Here is an 18,209-nt window from a genome sequence, read left to right as displayed (position 1 = left end):
GAAGAAGCCATTGTTTTTGTGATGGAGGATAGTGTTGGTGAAGGAGAGGAGAGCAGTTGTCATGCTGTGGTGTGTCTGAAACCATACTGGGTATTGGAGAGGAGGTTGTTGTTAAGGAGGAATTTGGAGACCTGTGAGTTGATGCATTTTTCGAGTATCTTGGAGTGGGGGAGAGGATGGCAATGGGGAAGTAGTTGGAGAGGTCAGATGAGGGGTCACCTTTATGGAGGGGAATGATGCATGATATTTTCCATAGTGTGGGTACATAGGATTCAGGTATGAAGCGGTTGATTAATATGGAAATAGGATAAGCTAGGACATCAGCTGCTATCTTTAGGTATTCAGTCGGCAGACAGTTGGCTGCTAGTTTTAGTTTTGTCATGAGTCTTTTTATGTAGGAGATGGGTACTGTGGAGAGAAAGAAGGTAGGAAGGGGTGGCTTTGGGTTGGGTGAGGGGGGAATTAGTGTAGAGAAGTATTTTTTTGTTAGGGATAGAACGGATTCTGTGAAGTGTTTATTGAAGGAAGGAGGGTGCTTACTCTTCCTGGGCAGAGTACAGAGTTAATAGTGGACCAAAATTGCTTGGGGTTGTTTTGGGAGGAGTTTAGGGAAGTCTGATAGAAAAGGGCTTTGCCTGCTTTTACTTGCTTTTTAACCTTGTCACGTAGTTCAAGGAAACATTGCCTGTCTGAGGGGTTTTTAGTTATGCTCCAGCGTTCCCATGTTTTATCCCTGGTTTTCATAAGGCCACTGGTGTTTTTTTTTGTAGCCAGGGGGAGCTCTTAGTTCAGATTTTGGTGTTTCTCATGGTGGCATGGGAGTTAAGGATGGTGAGGAAGGTGCTGTTAAAGAAATGGGCAACTTCATCTAGGTTGAGGTACTTTAGAGGTGACCAGTTTAATTTCTGGAGGGAGGAGGTGAAAGAGTCAGTGTTAAAATTAGTTTTGTTGCGAATAAGTCTGTGCGTAATAAGTCTGCAATCATTAATGTGATTTTTAGTAGGAAGGTTGGGGAATGATCACTGAGGGAGTCAGGTAATCAACCTGCTAGGTAGGTGTGGGAGGCTTTGTTAACTAAGACCCAGTCAAGAATGGTGTGGTTATTGGGGGTTTTATTGATCCTATTGGGGGGTTGTATTAGCTGAGAGAAAATATAGAGATTTAGGTGGAGGGCTGGGGGTTTGCTACTGCTGGATAGCCAATTGATGGTAAAGTCCCTGAGGATGATAGTTTCTTGGGGTAGGGAGAGATTGGCCCAGTCTAGTAGGTTTTCCAGGGGAGGTATATTTTTGGCCTGGTGGGAAATAGCACCCTATAATGTTGATTGTTTTGTTAGGGTTTAATTTGAGGGAGGTGTAAAGTATTTCTTCCCTGTCAAACTGATGAGCTGAATTAGTGAGAATTTGGATATTGAGGTGGTGTTTGTACAACAGTGCCACACCCCCTTCTTTTCTGGATAGTATGTCCTTATGGAGGATGTTGTATTGAGGAGGAAGTATTTCCTAACTTTTGATGTGAGGTTTGAGCCACGATTCAGTTAGGATAAGTATGTCATGGGAGAAGAGGCTTATGTAGGCATGGAGGTCTTGGATTTTATTACAGATGCTTCTAATATTAACAGACATAATGTGAAGGTCATTTGGGGTTTTGTTGCTTGTGATTTGGGTGATGGGGGAGTTAGTTGGAAGAGGGTTTGTTGAGATGTTGGTGACTGTGGGGACAGGGTTGTGGTGCACATCTCCACTGAGAGCAAATTTAGAGAGAGTGTTGAGAATATGTTTTATATATGCAGTACAAAATTTGTTGTATTTTATGGAAATTTTGTGTTCAAATGAGGTGGGGGGGTTGGTAATTGAGTATCTGTACTGGGAGGAGGTAGTTTGATGGTTGGGGTAATGACATTTTGCAGTGGGTGTTTGAGGGGAGTTGATGAGAGAGTGCAGTGGAAATGGTTGGGAGTTTTGACTGCAGCTGTTTGGTATGATGTAATATAGTCTAGAATAGTGCAAGTGAGGATGATAACAGTATTACCTAGTGGCATGGTTGCTATGGGTTAGGATGAGAGTTAAGCGGGTAGGTGAGGTAGAGAGGTGGGGGAGTATCAGCGGTAAGGCTTGATTGAGGAGTAAAACTCAAACTGAGTCTGAAAATAGCCCAAAATGGTTATTACAACACCAAAAATTCCCAAAACCCCAAAGCTGTTATTTATGTTTTGAAATCAAGAAAACCACAAAAGTGGAGAAGCTTTGACCATCAATAGGAAAAGTATAAAAAATACAAACAAGCAGTCACATTGTATACATACAAAAAAAAAAACATGAATGAAAAAAGCCATCTCCAGATTGTAACAATCAGTGTCCATTTCAGTTATTTAGGTCCAAGATGAAGAAATCTAACCATCCATAGAGAGAAAAAGAAAACCCATATAATGTGATAGTGTTCAATCTCGCCGTTTGTTCTTACACATGGGTTCGGAGCCGATCCTCGGCTCCGTGCCGGCCTCTTGCAAGCTCTGCATCGAGAAGAAGCTCGAGACAATCTAATACCCACAATCCCCCTCTGCCTTTACCTCAGATCTAGTTTGCCGCTGCTGCATTCGCATCGTTGGGAGCTAGCTCGAGGGTTTTCTAAGCTAAGATATAACTTTTTGTTGTATTTTATTGAGAATTCTATTTAACTTGATATTGTCAGTATTACCTAGTGTGATTGTGTTGTGGTTCCGTAATTCTTTGGTACCGTTAACCTTTTATCGGTATTTTTGTATCGGGCCTACACCCTTTCCATATACTACCATATTGAGACAAATTTATACCGGATTTGACATTTACCTGATTGTGACTATTTTTCCCGGATTTGACTGTGTGTTTGTTTCTGGAATTGTTTATTACCTACAATGTCTGAGAAGGCAAAGTCTGGTTTCAAGCGTTGTCAGTGTGGCCAAAAAATGTCGGTCACTGACAACCATAGTTCCTGTGTCTACTGCCTTGGCCCTCTCCACTTACAAGAGGATTGCTCCATCTGTCACTCTTTCAGTGGGAAGGTCATGACAGATAGGCGCAGGAAACTAATGGACAGGGGTCTTTTGAAACCAGCTTTCCAAGAGGCTTTGGATGCTTCTGGCCAGGCATCGAAGTCCTCTAAGGAATCGAAGACGTCGGAGCCCAAGTCATCGGCTCCGAGCTCTTCTTCAAAGGTTAGATCACCGGTTCCACAGACTTCGGGGCCGAGTGTTCAACTGGTGTCGGTTCCTGAGCCTCGAGTCTTGGAACCGGTGATGGAGCTCCCTCCTTCGGCCATATTGAGGTCGGCTCCGTCTTCGGTTCCTTCGACCCGTTCTTCCTCCAAACTTTCGGATGTCGATGTGGGTCATGTGGTGCAGAAGCTGTTGGAGCATTCGGCCCTCTCTAAACTTATTTCGGTTTCCACCCAGCTGGTGTCGAAACTTGAAGGCCTTCCTGTATCTCCATCCATTCCTCCTCCGAGACCGATTCAGTCTTTGGAGCCGGAAGAGGCTGATCTGCTGATTGTGGAGCCCTCGGGTCCAGAACCGTCCTTTTCTCGGTCTGTCCCCCTCACCTCGACTCCGCCGGACCCGGTACCGGAGTCTCGGAGCCGACGGTCTGTTCTTGGTTCCGGGGCCGAGAGTCGAACCGACGTGTCGGTTCCGACTCTCCCCCTCTCGGGGCCTCGCACGGATCGATTCGGCTCCGTCCTGGGGTCGATGCCTTCGGTGCCCGTGTCGGGATTCTTCCCATTTCTTCGAACCGAGACTCTTCGATGCGGGACCCGGGAGCGCTCGACCTGATGAGGAAGGTGTTGTCTACCCAGACAACCACATCAGTGGAAGCAGTTTCTCCTCCCCATAAAGGGCCTTTGTCTTCATCTGCACCCACGGCCACATCCAAGCGCCGGGCACCAGTGTCTCAGCCACCCTGGAGGGTGCCCCTCTTCCTCCGAGGCTTCTTCGGATGCTCCCCACGAGGAAGTCCCTAGGAAGAGACTGTGTAAGAGGAGACACTTGGATTCTCCACAGGAATCCATAACATCTGATACTGACTTAGATGAGTCAGAGGGTCCCCTAAGTCACCTTCAGAAGATGTCTCTTTTCAGACATTTTGGAGATCCTGAAACAGAGAGGTGACTGGCAGTCCCTTCCCCTTCTGAGGATGAGTCAGTTCTGCTGAAGGCATTTGGTGCTCGCCCTTCCTCCTCCTGGGTCACTCCGCCTTTGACGAACTAATGGAACTTATTGCTCGAAGGGCGTGGGAGGCTCCTGACACAGTGGAACCTGTTCCTAGGAAACCGAACAAGTACATCACAGCACCTCAGGATAAGTCCTACCTTACTAAAGGAGTTCCAGTAGACGCTATGGTGGTGGCTGCAGCCACGAAAAAGGAGATGTCGGAGTCTTCTTCGTCTGTCCATCCGCCTAATAAAGATTCTAGGACGATGGATAGATATGGGAAGCGCATTTTTAGTTCAGCGGCTTTTTCCATGCGGTCCCTGAACTATTTGACCCATTTTACACGACTGCAGAGGGATCTAGTCAAAGAGTTGGGAGATACCCTCCAGGGTGCTACAGATGCAGCTGTCTCAGAGAAAGTGACAGCGCAACTTAATACCCTAACATCGATTGTTAACTCGTCCATGAGGCTGATTTCCTACGCAGTCAAGGTTCGAGTAGGGCAGCAGCTTCAGCGATTGCTCTTCGAGACAATCCTGGATGCGCCTATGCTCCTTCGGAAGCCTTCAAGTCTTCCTTTACAAACGCCCCATTTGACGGTGCCACTCTTTTTGGCCCCAAGGTAAAGGAGACCCTTACCGGTGTGAACAAGAGGGAAAGACTCTGTCTGCTGTCGGAGTCCATTTTTCCACCCCAACCAGACCGTACCCCAAAGGGCAACGCGGTGGGAAAATGTGGTTTCGGACACAACAGCAAGGGTCTTTCCGGGCACACAGGGTGATGCCCTCTAGAGGCAGAGGAGGGGGCAGAGGTGGAAGACGCCACCCTGGCGGCAGAGGGGGTCCGCAACATCAAGGTGACAGGGAAACACTCCCTGGTAAACCTTTTCAGCACTCCTGAGAGGAGGCCCGACTGTCCTGCTCTGGAGGCAGTCGGGGGTCGCTTAGCTTTATACCCTCAGGCCTGGCAAGATATAACTACAGACAATTGGGTAAAAAGCGTAGTTACCAGAGGTTACACCATACCCTTCCTATCCTATCCCATTCCAAAGAAAAGACTCCCAGATGTACCGCCCCATCTGCGAGCCAGCAGCTTTAGAAATTTCAAAGTTGTTAGAAAAAAGTCATCCAGCCAGTCCCAGCGGACCAGCAAGGATTCGGGACTTACTCAAGGTTCTTTTTAGTTCCAAAGAAAACAGGGTACTGGAGGCCCATTCTAGACCTGAGTTACCTCAATACTTTCGTCAAGAAAGAAAAGTTCAATGGTCACGCTTCAATCGATCCTTCCATTTCTACAGAAGGACGAGTGGATGTGCTCAATAGATCTAGAGGATGCATACTACCACATCAAAATGGCCAGGGCATCCAGAGATCATTTGCTTCGGCTGGGAGCCAGTCACTTTCAATTTCGAGCCCTGCCCTTTGGTCTGACCTCAGCCCCAGGGTCTTCACCAAATGCATGGCAGTGGTAGCGTCTCACTTGAGACGTCAGGGATTCCAGGTGTTTCCGTATCTGGACGACTGGCTCCTTTCAGCCACCACCCGGCGTCAACTACTGCAGGCCAGAGACTATGTTCTTCAACTGTGTGTTCACCTAGGGATTTCCGTAAATTTTGGAAAATCCTTACTTCAGCCATCACAAAATATCTTGTTCATAGGAGCAGAGTTAAACACACGCCAATTGATTCTGAGGCTTCCCCCAGAAAGGATATCATCACTGCAGACTCACATTCGTCTTCTACTCTTGTCAAGGAAATCTCCTGCACACCTAGTACTGAAGGTGTTGGGCCTCATGTCAGCCTCCCTTATTGCAATTCCCCTGGGAAGGTTGCACATGAGAGTCCTACAATGGCTGCTATTTGCTCAATGGTCATTCCAGCAACTACCTCTAACACACGAGATTCTCATAACAAAGACTTGCAAAACAGATCTAAACTGGTGGCTCCAAACGTGCAACCTTTCCCAGGGGAGGCCGTTTGTATTACCCACGCCCACAGTTACGGTGACCACGGACGCTTCCCTGATAGGGTGGGGGGGCATCTTTCAGGGACAGACAGTCCAAGGCGAATGGACCAATTTGGAATACAATCTGCACATCAATGTTCTAGAGTTGAGGGCAGTGTTTCTAGCGTTGCAACACTTTGCTCCCCTTCTTCCTCTAGGGACTATTGCAGTTCAGACGGGCAACATGTCGGTAGTCTGGTATATAAACAAACAAGGGGGAACCAAGTCCTATCAACTATGCAGAGAGGCCATGAGAATTTGGCAATGGGCAGAGTCCACAGGTCGCTTTCTAATAGCAATGCACATCCCGGGGTCATCCAACGTCATAGCCGACAGGCTGAGCAGAGCAATTCTGCTACCGCACGAGTGGTCTCTGAAACAGTCAGTGGCGAAAAGGATTTTTCGCACATGGGGCCAGCCTTCCTGCGACCTGTTTGCGTCTCCAATGAATGCCAAATGCAGGAGCTACTTTGCCCTATTACCCTCCAGGGAAGTCCCCAGGACGACTGGTTTCTGATTGGCCCCGGACTCCTGTACGCATTTCCTCCATTTCCTCTGATACGAAATTTCTCCAGAAAGCCAGGAACCTTCACAGGACGATAATCCTCATTGCTCCATTCTGGCCTCGTCAAATTTGGTTTCCCTCCTGAAGATTCACTGCATTCGGGGACCCTGGATTCTGGACCCAGAGCCGGATCTGTTGACTCACTCGTCAGGGGTTCCCCATCCCGCTTCTGTCACTCCATCTAGCAGCTTGGCTGCTCCAATTCCCAACTTAGCCAGGTCTGATCTCTTGTCACCAGCAGTCCAGAATATATTAGTGGCTTCATAAGGCTTCCACTACTAAAACATATACTAGCAAATGGAAACGGTTTGTATTCTGGGCGAATACACACCACGTTGATCCCTTTACAGCTCCTTTGAATAAGATTTTAGAGTTCTTAACAGACTTATTTCATCAGGGTGCTTCTCCTGCTACACTAAGAGTTCAATTGGCTGCCATTTCGAATTTCCATGTGGAAGAATGTGGAGCTCCTATCATGGCTCACAGACTTTGTAAAGCCTTTTTAAAAGGAGTTTTTCATATTAGACCTCCGGTCAGATCTCCTACGTCACCTTGGAGTCTAAACTTGTTACTATCTAAATTAATGTTGCGCCCCTTTGAACCTGCCTCTTCTTGCCCATTAAAATTTTTGTCCTGGAAAACTCTCTTTCTGGTAGCCATTACTTCTGCTAGACGAGTGTCTGAACTTCAGGCTCTCTCCATCAAGCACCCTTATCTGATCTTTCACTCTGACAGAGTTTCTCTTGAACCAATTCATCCTTCCTCCCTAAAGTGTGTTCTATTAACAACATTAATCAGTCCATTGAATTACCCACTTTCTTCAAAACCACTCCAACAAAATGGAGTATATGTTACACAAATTGGATGTTCACAGACAGCTAAGGTTTTATTTGGATAGAACAAAAGATCACAGGAAAACAGATCAACTCTTTGTGGCTTTTGCTGATAGCAGGAAAGGACTTGCAGTTACCAAAAGAACTCTTTCAAAGTGGTTAACGGATTGTATAATCTATGTATACGATTCTGCAAATCAACCCTTCTAAACAAACCCAAAGGACATTCCACAAGATCAATATCTACGTCTTTGGCTCATGCAGCTCGCCTACCTCTGGATGCTATTTCAGCGGCTGCTACCTGGTCTAAGCCACATAGATTTATTTCTCATTATAAAGTAGACAAGGTTTCTAGGGACAGGGCAACCTTTGGTTCCACTGTGCTCAAGAACGCTCCCGTGAGTTCCTCAGGATCAAGGAGCTAGGACGCTACCCATGTGTAAGAACAAACGGCAGATTGAACACTATCACATATAGAAGTTATGTCCTTACCATAACGTTCCATGTGGAGTGTTCATCTCGCCTTTGTTCTTACAGTCCCACCCTCCCACCCTTAGGAAGAACGTTCTTTGATGCCTGGCCAGAAGCATTTTTTGCTACTGCTATTATTCTGTGTACATAGTTGGTATACACATATAGGTTTATATGTGTCTATTTAGATATGTTTATGTGTGTAAGCATGAATGTGCTTTTATGTAGATTGGTTTGCTTGCAAACTAGATCTGAGGTAAAGGCAGAGGGGGATTGTGGGTATTAGATTGTCTCGAGCTTCTTCTCGATGCAGAGCTTGCAAGAGGCGACGGAGCCGAGGATCGGCTCCGAACCCATGTGTAAGAACAAAGGCGAGATGAACACTCCACATGGAACGTTATGGTAAGGACATAACTTCTATTTTTATGAACCCAAAACAAAAATGGTGACTGGTTATTCAGCGGATTTAGAGTCCAAGCTATGCAATAGTAAACCAGAAATAGTATTGAGAAATGCGTATAGCACTACAAGCTTAATATCGGCCCTGATTGTATATAAAAATGTAAAACACACTCAAAATGAAGAGCCATGAAACAATTGAGAAATGTCCATAATTATTAGGATCATCCAAAAATGTGTGAAAGAAGAACACACACTACAATCTAGCTCCTTTTCTATATATTTGGCATCCTCGATTGGCGACAGCATTCCCTTCTTAGCAATAAAAAAAGGATATTCCTGATATAAAAAACAAAGAACAGTCAAAACAGAACACACACACTGTTCCCAGAGATGTAAAAAATCAAAAGTACCTTTGAAAGAAGAACACTTTTTAATTAGCTGATAACATCCCCAATTTTCAAAACAGCCTTTGTTTCTTCATGGCCAGCAAAGACATCTCCTTTTGTTATCAAAGAAAAAATGCCCTTATAATAGGCCAAAAAGAATCCACAGTTCAAAGACAAAAATGAGCCTCAAATAGGCCAGAATTTGCTTCTGCACAACAAAGAGGGAACTCTGCCAATGTCAAAAATACACGAAGGCCGGGGGGCGTGGCCAAGGATGAACACAGGATAGCAGCAGATTTCTTCAGCTCCACCAATTTCATTACACTGATAGGAATTAATTACTTAAAAAATTAATTTTTGAAGTAATTTTCTTTCTAAATATGTTTGTTTTATATAGTTCTTGAACTATATCTAAAAAAGAAAGGAAATTTTAACAATATTCCTATCAGAAATCACTTTGGAAATTTTCCTGTCAGTTTATCAGTCTGAAATGAGTTCCAGTAAGACAAATTCTCAAGACTCCAGCATCAAGAAAGAACTTCAGTCTCTGATAACTATAATCCAGCAACTTACTGCTAAGATGGATAAAATGGATACTAAAATTGATACCTTCATAGAAAAAACTACAAAACAAATAGACTTGTTACATATAGACCTGCAACAACAGAAGATCCAGATGACAGGCATAGAAGAAGCTGTGAATGACATGGAAAATAGAATCCAAGAAGAGGAAATCAACATTGAGTTTCTGCTGAAACAAAACACACATTTACAAACAAAGCTGGATGACCTGGAAAATAGATCTAGGCGCAATAACATTAGGATTTTTGGACTGCCAGAAAATATTGAAGGTAACAATATTACTTCTTTTTTTAACAACATGGCTCCCTAAAACTTTAGACTTACCAGAAGAATTCTCTTTTGGTATCGAAAGAGCACATAGATCTATAGCTAATACTAACTCTAACAAAAACTATCCTAGATCAGTTATAGTTAGATTTATATCATCTTTTGATAAAGAGATGGTTCTTAAATCTGCTTGGGCTAAAGCTCCTGTTAAGATTAATGAGACAACTGTGCGTTTTGACAATGACTATTCTTCCTTGGTAATAGCTAAAAGAAAAGTTTTTCTGCCACTAATAAGGGAACTTAAAAAAGCACAGTTTAAAACATACCTTCTGTTTCCTGCCAAGCTAAAAATCTTCCTTCCTGATGGTCCTAAAATTTTTGATGACTTAGACTCTGCTTTACTGTTTATCAAAAAAAAGATTTTGGATAAAATAGAGGAAATGGAATGGGCTAGTCCTTCATTAAAGAGACTGGCAACTGAAACTTCGTGGAAGACTTCAGAGAAGAAGAAGAGACTAAAAAACAAATGATTTGTTCTATGTTTTTTTTCTTTTTTTTCTCTCATCATTTTACTTCATTATTAATCTTTTTAAATATAGTTCCTGCATTTCCAGAAAGCCACAAATATTCTGAAAAAGATTTAATCAAAGTTATTCTATGTGTGCAAAGAAATGTTTTGTTACCAGTCAAACTATCTGAGGAACTAATAACAAGCTATTATTCAATTTGTTTCTCTTTCTGAAAAAGAGAAGTAAGGTCAGTAATTTGATACATTTTTTTTTTTCTCCTTTTCTTCTTTTCTTTGTTTAAACAATGACATTCTATTTAGATTATGTAGTGGGTAAAGGGTAGGGGAGGGCAGGGAGAGAAGAGTAATGAAAATATGATAAATGGAATAATAACATATTTATTCCTTGTAAAAAGTTTATATGTTCTTCAAATGCTATTCCTAATTATACTTTCTTGATTATACTGCTTATGCTTGTTTGTAAATAATCTGTCATGCTTTAACTAATAATAATTAGAACTAAATAATAGTAAATAATATGTTTTATTTTTAACTCTATTAATATAAACAGTAAGTAATATTCCATTGTATATACTTCTTATAGCTTTCTCTTACATTTTTTTATTTCTGCTTTACACTCTTTTATTTTCTACTCTCTTTTTCTTTTCTTTATTCTTTCTCTTTATTTTTTTTCATATTAATATATAGAAATGCTTTTGATCATATAGACACAGTAAATAATAAGATTTGCATAAAAATTGAGTTGGGACAAAATATTGAGTTTTATTACTTATTAATAACTTTGGGCTTAATTTCACTTACATAGAGGCTGTAATAACCTGTAAAATACATTGCAAAGGTTTTGTCATGTTTAGATGCATTTGCACTGCTAAATGAATGTTTGTCACTAGTTTTTAACAAGTTTCCCGCCAAAATGTTAAGAGAGACAATCTGGGATGTGGGCTACGTCATGAACAGTGTCCTCGAGTTGTTTTAAAAGCTTCAACTCTCGGAATTCTCACAGAGAAGCTGAAAGCAGTCAATTTGACCTTTGACCCAGATATCACACTGACACATTGCAGATTCGGGAAGAACACTCTACCAGGAAGTAGAACTGATGCAAATGCGACTATGTGAAGGAAAATGAACTCTTTAACATTTAAATGTGAGTTATTTTATATAATTACTTAAATATCTATGTTATAATTCATAAAATATGTCAGTTGTAATGATTTTAAATGATGCAGTTTCTTGTAGTAAGTAAATGTCTTATTTTAGAAGGCATAGAAAATGAAACATTTATTCAAGTGTTTTTGAAAATCTACTTGACTGCAGCATACTAATCTGTGTTAAAAACTTATGTTCCAAACATATACATTACTATAACTCATTTAATTCATCTGATGACAAGCATAAATAACTTTATAACTCTATTCTGGAAGAAATTGTCATGTGATATATTTTAAAGCAGTAGTATAGACATACAAAATACAGATGGCTTTTTTTTTACAATAATGCAAGTGTTTCTGAGAATTTGCATAACTATGCAGTATGATTTATAACAATTTCTATAAAGATAATATTTTATTCTATTGACAATAATGAGTATGAGTAAAATGCTCATATACAAGCAATTCAAGGTTTTTTTTGGAAGCTGTTGACTGCATTTAGATGACAGAAAATAGATGCATCTTAATATATGTAATGTCTGAATCATATTAGCCAAAGTTTTTGATTTAAATGAATGTTAGAACTTATTTTTACATACTTTGAATAAATTAATATGTAAATATGCCTTCCTTTTTTTTTTTTTTCTCTCTCTTTCTTTCACTCTCTCCCTCTTTCATGTCTTTTATTTCTCTCTCCTCTTGGTTCCTAATATCAAGATTATTTGAATGCTATTTAAATACAAGTGTATTATATTACATAGATGTATATAGTAGTATGAATAGTTTAAAAAAAAAAGTTTATTTTAGTTTATATGATGCTGTTTTATCAAATGTGTAGTCTTGTCTTGCTAGATAATTGAATTGAAAGCTGTTAATTTAAGTTAAATATAACCAGTATTAAATTGATAATGTGGTAGCTGAGGTACTGCTGCTTAGGGTAGGGGGTTAACTTGAGTGGTATATACTACTCTAAGTTGGAGTTTTTAACTCCAGGCTGGATGCAAGGTTTAATCCTTACATTATTTTCACTTGTTCATTGTTATATGTATATAGTTTTGACATCCACAATATATTTTGTACACTCATTGTCACTACAAACAAAATTGAATTCTATACAAAATCCCATAAGAGATCCAATAAATACAGCTATATTTAAAGGTACACCTAAAGGAGGAGATGTAACATTACTTATGTTGTTATTTGTTATTTTGATCATAAGATTCTTAAGTTTTAAAAATGCCAAATGATATCTTTAAAAGGAATTTCTTTAAACATTAATGGATTGAATAATCCGTGTAAAAGGGCAAGCCTAATAAGATACATTAATTTACATAAGGCCAACTTAGTCTTCCTGCAAGAAACCCATCTCTTGAAAAAGATATTGATAAACTAGCCACAGACAAATATACAGTATTGGCTAGTTCAGAGCACACTCAGAAAAAAGAGGAGTGGCTATTTTATGGAATAAAAGTATGCCCATTCCTAAAACCATTAAGTCTTATCAGGATGACAAAGGAATGTTTTGTATGGTTACAATACAAATTAATGGGAAGACTTACACTTTAATTAATGTATATTGGATACCTGGAATTGGTATTAATACAGTGAAACATCATCTTGATAAGATCATATCATTCTCTATAGGAGATATTATTTTAGCTGGTGACTTTAATTGTATACTACATGAAAGTGATACTACCACTATAGGAAAAAAGAAGAATTACATCTAATGCAAAACATTTAAATGATTTTGCTAATTCTTATCATTTGAATGATATTAATAATCAGATAGATTCAAAATCATTACCATACACCTTTTTTTCTAACAGATACAAAACTTATTCAAAAATAGATAGGGTCTTTATTTCTAACCAGATGGTAACAGATTTAATTAATTCCAAAATCATTTCATGTCCTATATCTGATCATAATTCAATTGTTTTTGAATTCATGATAAAAATACTCATAATGTTCAGATCAAAAGGATACCAGCATACTTAACTCAACTAAAAGACTATAAAGAATATATACTTTCAGAAGTAAAACATTTTTTAGACATAAATAATACTCCTGAAGTCTCCATTGTTTATGTTTGGGATGCCGTAAAATCATATCTATATGGACAAAGTATCAGATGGTATAATAATAAAAGGAAATCTTGGGATAAGGAATTGTTAGATATTCAAAGTAAATTAGACTCTTAAAACATAATAATAAAGAAAATATTATGGACAAGAAAGTTATTGAAGAAATAAACAAACTAAATGAGAAATACAAATAAATTAAATAACTTTAGAGAAATACAAGTTTTTGTCTTATTCAATAAGCCCCAAATACTTACATAGACTTAAAAATAAAACAAAAACATTGAATAGACAAAACCATATCAAAGAAATCTTTTCTCTAAGGAAAAAGAAGAATGTTTCTAGTATACCAGAAATACTAAATGAATTTAGAAATCACTTTCACAAAATTAACCATAATAACATTAACATGGAACCTAAAGATAAAATAAAGGAGTTTATAACCACAAACATGAATAAAAAGCTTAATAAACAACAGATTAAATGATTGGATAAAAGTATTTCATATACAGAGGTTATTACACAAATAAATAAGCTTAAATCAAACAAAGCACTGGGTAATGATGGTATTATACCAGAGATATATAAAATCCTTTCTAAAAGTACATATTCATTAATACATAAGGTTTTTATTTTGGCCCAAACTGAGTTAATAACCCCCCATCTTGGCAATATACATTTATTTCGCCAATTTTAAAACCTAATAAAGATCCAACTAGATGTACTTCATGTCGGCCCATCTCATTACTTAATGTTGATTATAAAATGTTTATGAGTATTTTTGCTGATAGATTGAAGACAATCATCCCCGGCATTATAGATATAGATCAGACAGGCTTCATTGTAAATAGAAATACTTTTGATAATATAAGAAGAACTTTAACATTAATTGATTTTGCAAATAGGAAAAAGAAAGATTTAACATGTATTAGTCTTGATATAAGTTCAGCATTTGATTCAGTAAGTTGGGACTATCTGTTTACCTTACTGAAGTGCACAAACTTCTCAGATGCATTTGTAAATCTAATTGTGCATTTATACAAAGGAACATTGGATTATATTAAGGTAGGAACATATGTTTCACAAAAAATACCCATTTTAAAGGTACAAAACAAGGATGTCCACTTTCTCCACTATTATTCACTTTAGTAATGGAGCCTTGGGCTAATTTGATCAGAAACAGTACTGACATAGAGGGTTTTGAAATAGATGAAAATACAACATCCAAAATTCAACTTTTTGCAGATGATGTTCTAATTACATCAGCAGGATCTAATTCTTCTATGCAGTCTCTATTTGATAAAATGATGAATTTTAAAAGTATTTCTGGTTTAATATTCAATGAAGAAAAAACTAAAATAGTACCTATATATACACGAAAAAATATTCTCATTAGTGATTTTACTAAATATGTACCCAATTCAGGTCAGATAACTTATTTAGGTATAATACTATCTAAAGATATTAAATCTATTATATATAATAATTATAATACCTGTTTTCTTAATATACAAAATCTTTTTAATACCTGGAATAATATGTTTTATACTATGGAGGGGAGACTTACAATTATTAAAATGATAATATTCCCCAAGATTTTATACTTAATACAATCAATAATACTTCCACTTACAAAAATAATTATCAAGAAACTGAATACACTAATGTTAAATTTCCTATGGGCACCTAATAGACCTAGGATTGCATTAAAGAAACATACTAATAGCTGGTCTCAAGGGGGTATTTCTTTTCCAGACTTTAATTTATATACTATCTCTTCTATTGTAAAACTTATTATTTTATTAATAGATCAGTCATATGTCGCAAAATGGAAAGATTATTGGGAGCTAATTAGTATGCACTTCATGAAAATCTCCTTAACACATAAAAATATGATTGTAAATAACTCCATGTTATGGTTACTATAGGAATTTTGTACTTCACCTATTACACCTAAACATATGGTTTGTTACCCATTAAATATTATTATTAGCTATCGTAACTTTATATTCATGCACCCTAAGTATAGGGAATGGAATTTTATTATATTCCCTATAATGTATACTCAGGGTATGCTTTTGTCATCTACTTCTGAAGGAACTCATTTAGCTATAGATAATGATCTAAAGTACTGGTATCAGTTGATATCTGATAATAAAGTTAAACATCTAGATTTCTTAAAACAAGAATTTGATCTAAGAGAAACTTGCAGGTTAGAGGTTCAGACCTTTAGACAACATCTCATTAATAAAATAGATCTAATGTCTATAACAGTTAAAGAATTTATTCCAACACTGATTGATTACTTGATATTAAATTTACAACATAAAGTTTCTGATAAAGGTAAACTTTCATACATACACAAAATTATTAGACAAGAAACTTTTTACAGTGTAGATACATACTGGAATTATTTCACTTCTATTAATGGGGACCCACCAAATCAACAAGATAAACAATATATATTGGAATCTGCTTATAGAACTACGTCTTCCATTGTCTGGAGACTTTATACATGGAAATTTTTACATAGATCTTTTTATACACCTTTGATGATGAATAAAATAAATAATAAAGATAATCTATGTAAGAGATGTAATGTAGAAATTAATGCTGACTGGGCTCATATGTTTTATGACTGTATAAAATTTAAAGAATACTGGAAGTCAATTAATGAATTTTTGCAGGCTCTTTTTACAGATAATTTCATTATTTCTAAATCTCTTATATTATTCAACACACCTGTACCTCAAAGTGTTAAAAAGGTTAAGCTTCCCTTATTATGGTCTATTCTAGCAGTGGCTAGGAAAATAATAACCAGAAATTGGATTTCAGATACACCTCCTTCGTTCAATGAATTTAAAAATGTTATGAATATAGTGTGCCATATGGAAATAAACACAATTAGGTCAAGAACAACTAGAAAAACATCTTATTATATTGTATGGGATAATTTACAAAATTTGTTAAAAAAATCCTAATTTCAATAGCATGGTATTTCAGTTTAATTAATTGATCTGATTGTGGTGGATGTCTTTGTAAATACTTTTTTTGTTTTGTTGAATGTTATAATCATATTTATTTTTAATTACTTGTATAAAATTGTTATGATATTTCTCTTGTATGTTAAAACAATAAACCTGTTTTGAAAAAAAAAAAAAATACACGAAGGCCCATCTGATAAATCCAAAAACGATTCACAGCTTTTACAGTTTCCTTGTTCTTGCCTCCCCTCTCACCTTGCGCCAGTCAGTTCAGACTATATCACTGTTTGTTTGCAGATTATACATACAGCAGGGATGGTCCACTTCTGTAGATACCACCATCTGTAGTCAGATGCCTCTTGAATTCAAAGAAGAGTAACTAGACTTCTTTCTGGCCACTGTATAGAAACACATCAGAATGGAAAGCAGCATCAATAAATATACACAAACAGAACAACCGGCAGAGCTCAAACACGCACACACACACACACACACACACACACACACACACACACACACACACACACACACACACACACACACACACACACACACACACACACACACACACACATCTCAACATTTATTTACAAAATGGCTAATTTAATTAAAGTTAATTAAATACAAGTGCAATATAAGTTAGAATAAACTGAAAATGGCACTTAGTTTTGTAGATTCTCTTGGCAGCTTTGAAATCAGCACAGGGTAGATGCAGAATGCTCACCACCTTGTAGCTCAACTAAAACAAGCAAGTTCCACAAAACGAAAGTAAAATAGAAACACTGGAACTGACCAATCAACTCTTGTCCCTGAGCTCTTAGCTAAACCTATAAAATAGATAAAATCTGCAAAAGCAAAGGCCAATATCCACAGTTGTATAGGATACAATGGACCTGATTCAGAAAACTTTGTCATATCATGCTAGATAAATTTGAGTGATGAGTAGAGACGTGCAAGGTGTATGCAATGTAGAAAACCTAGCAACATGATGTTGCTAGGGCAGATTATGTGGTCCACCATCCCCTATGCTATTGCTTGTATAATGAAGCACCAAGTATGATAATGAGGAAAGACATGGCTAAGAGATTCAGACATTTGAATTCCATGTAATGAAGCTACACTCCCCTTAGGTTTGAACTCAACCATATGCCCATGTTCAGAGAGAATATATTGATCAGATCTGCTTCGGGTTGTTGCAATCATTGCAAATGTATATCTACAAGAAGTTCTCCTGGAAGTGCAGGGTAATCCAACTAAATTTAACATTTCATGCTCCCCACTATACCGACACAGAGGACTGATACCATGTGGTCAGGAACACCATTCAAGAAATTGTGGACATATGTCACCCTCGTCTGTAGTCCCATGATATGTGTGGCTTTATATATATATTAGCTAAAGGGTCATTTTAGCAGCCTAGTGGAGACACAGGGAATTTCCAAGGGATCTGCCTTGAGAATACTCCATCATTTAGTCAATAGAATGCTGCAGCATTTGGGGGAGCATATGTGGTTCCCATATTCCCCAGAGTAAATATAAAACATCATAGGAGATTCTATGACATAAGCCATTTCCTTGAGGTACTTGGGGGGCATAGACTACACTCACATTGAAATATAAGCCCCACCTGGGGAACTGGAAAGGAGGTATATGAACCACAAAGGATGTCACTCCATCAACTGCCATGTGGTGTGTAGTGCATGAGGTATCATCTGCAATGTGTGTTCAGGCCACCCAGGCAATTTTTGCAACTCACACATATGGCACATATA

The sequence above is a fragment of the Protopterus annectens genome, chromosome 2.part1, assembly GCF_019279795.1.
Source record: "Protopterus annectens isolate FY-2018-M chromosome 2.part1, PAN1.0, whole genome shotgun sequence".
Taxonomy (NCBI): Eukaryota; Metazoa; Chordata; order Ceratodontiformes; family Protopteridae; genus Protopterus; species Protopterus annectens.
The sequence above is the reverse complement of the archived record's forward strand: the minus strand, read 5'-3'. Positions refer to the sequence as shown.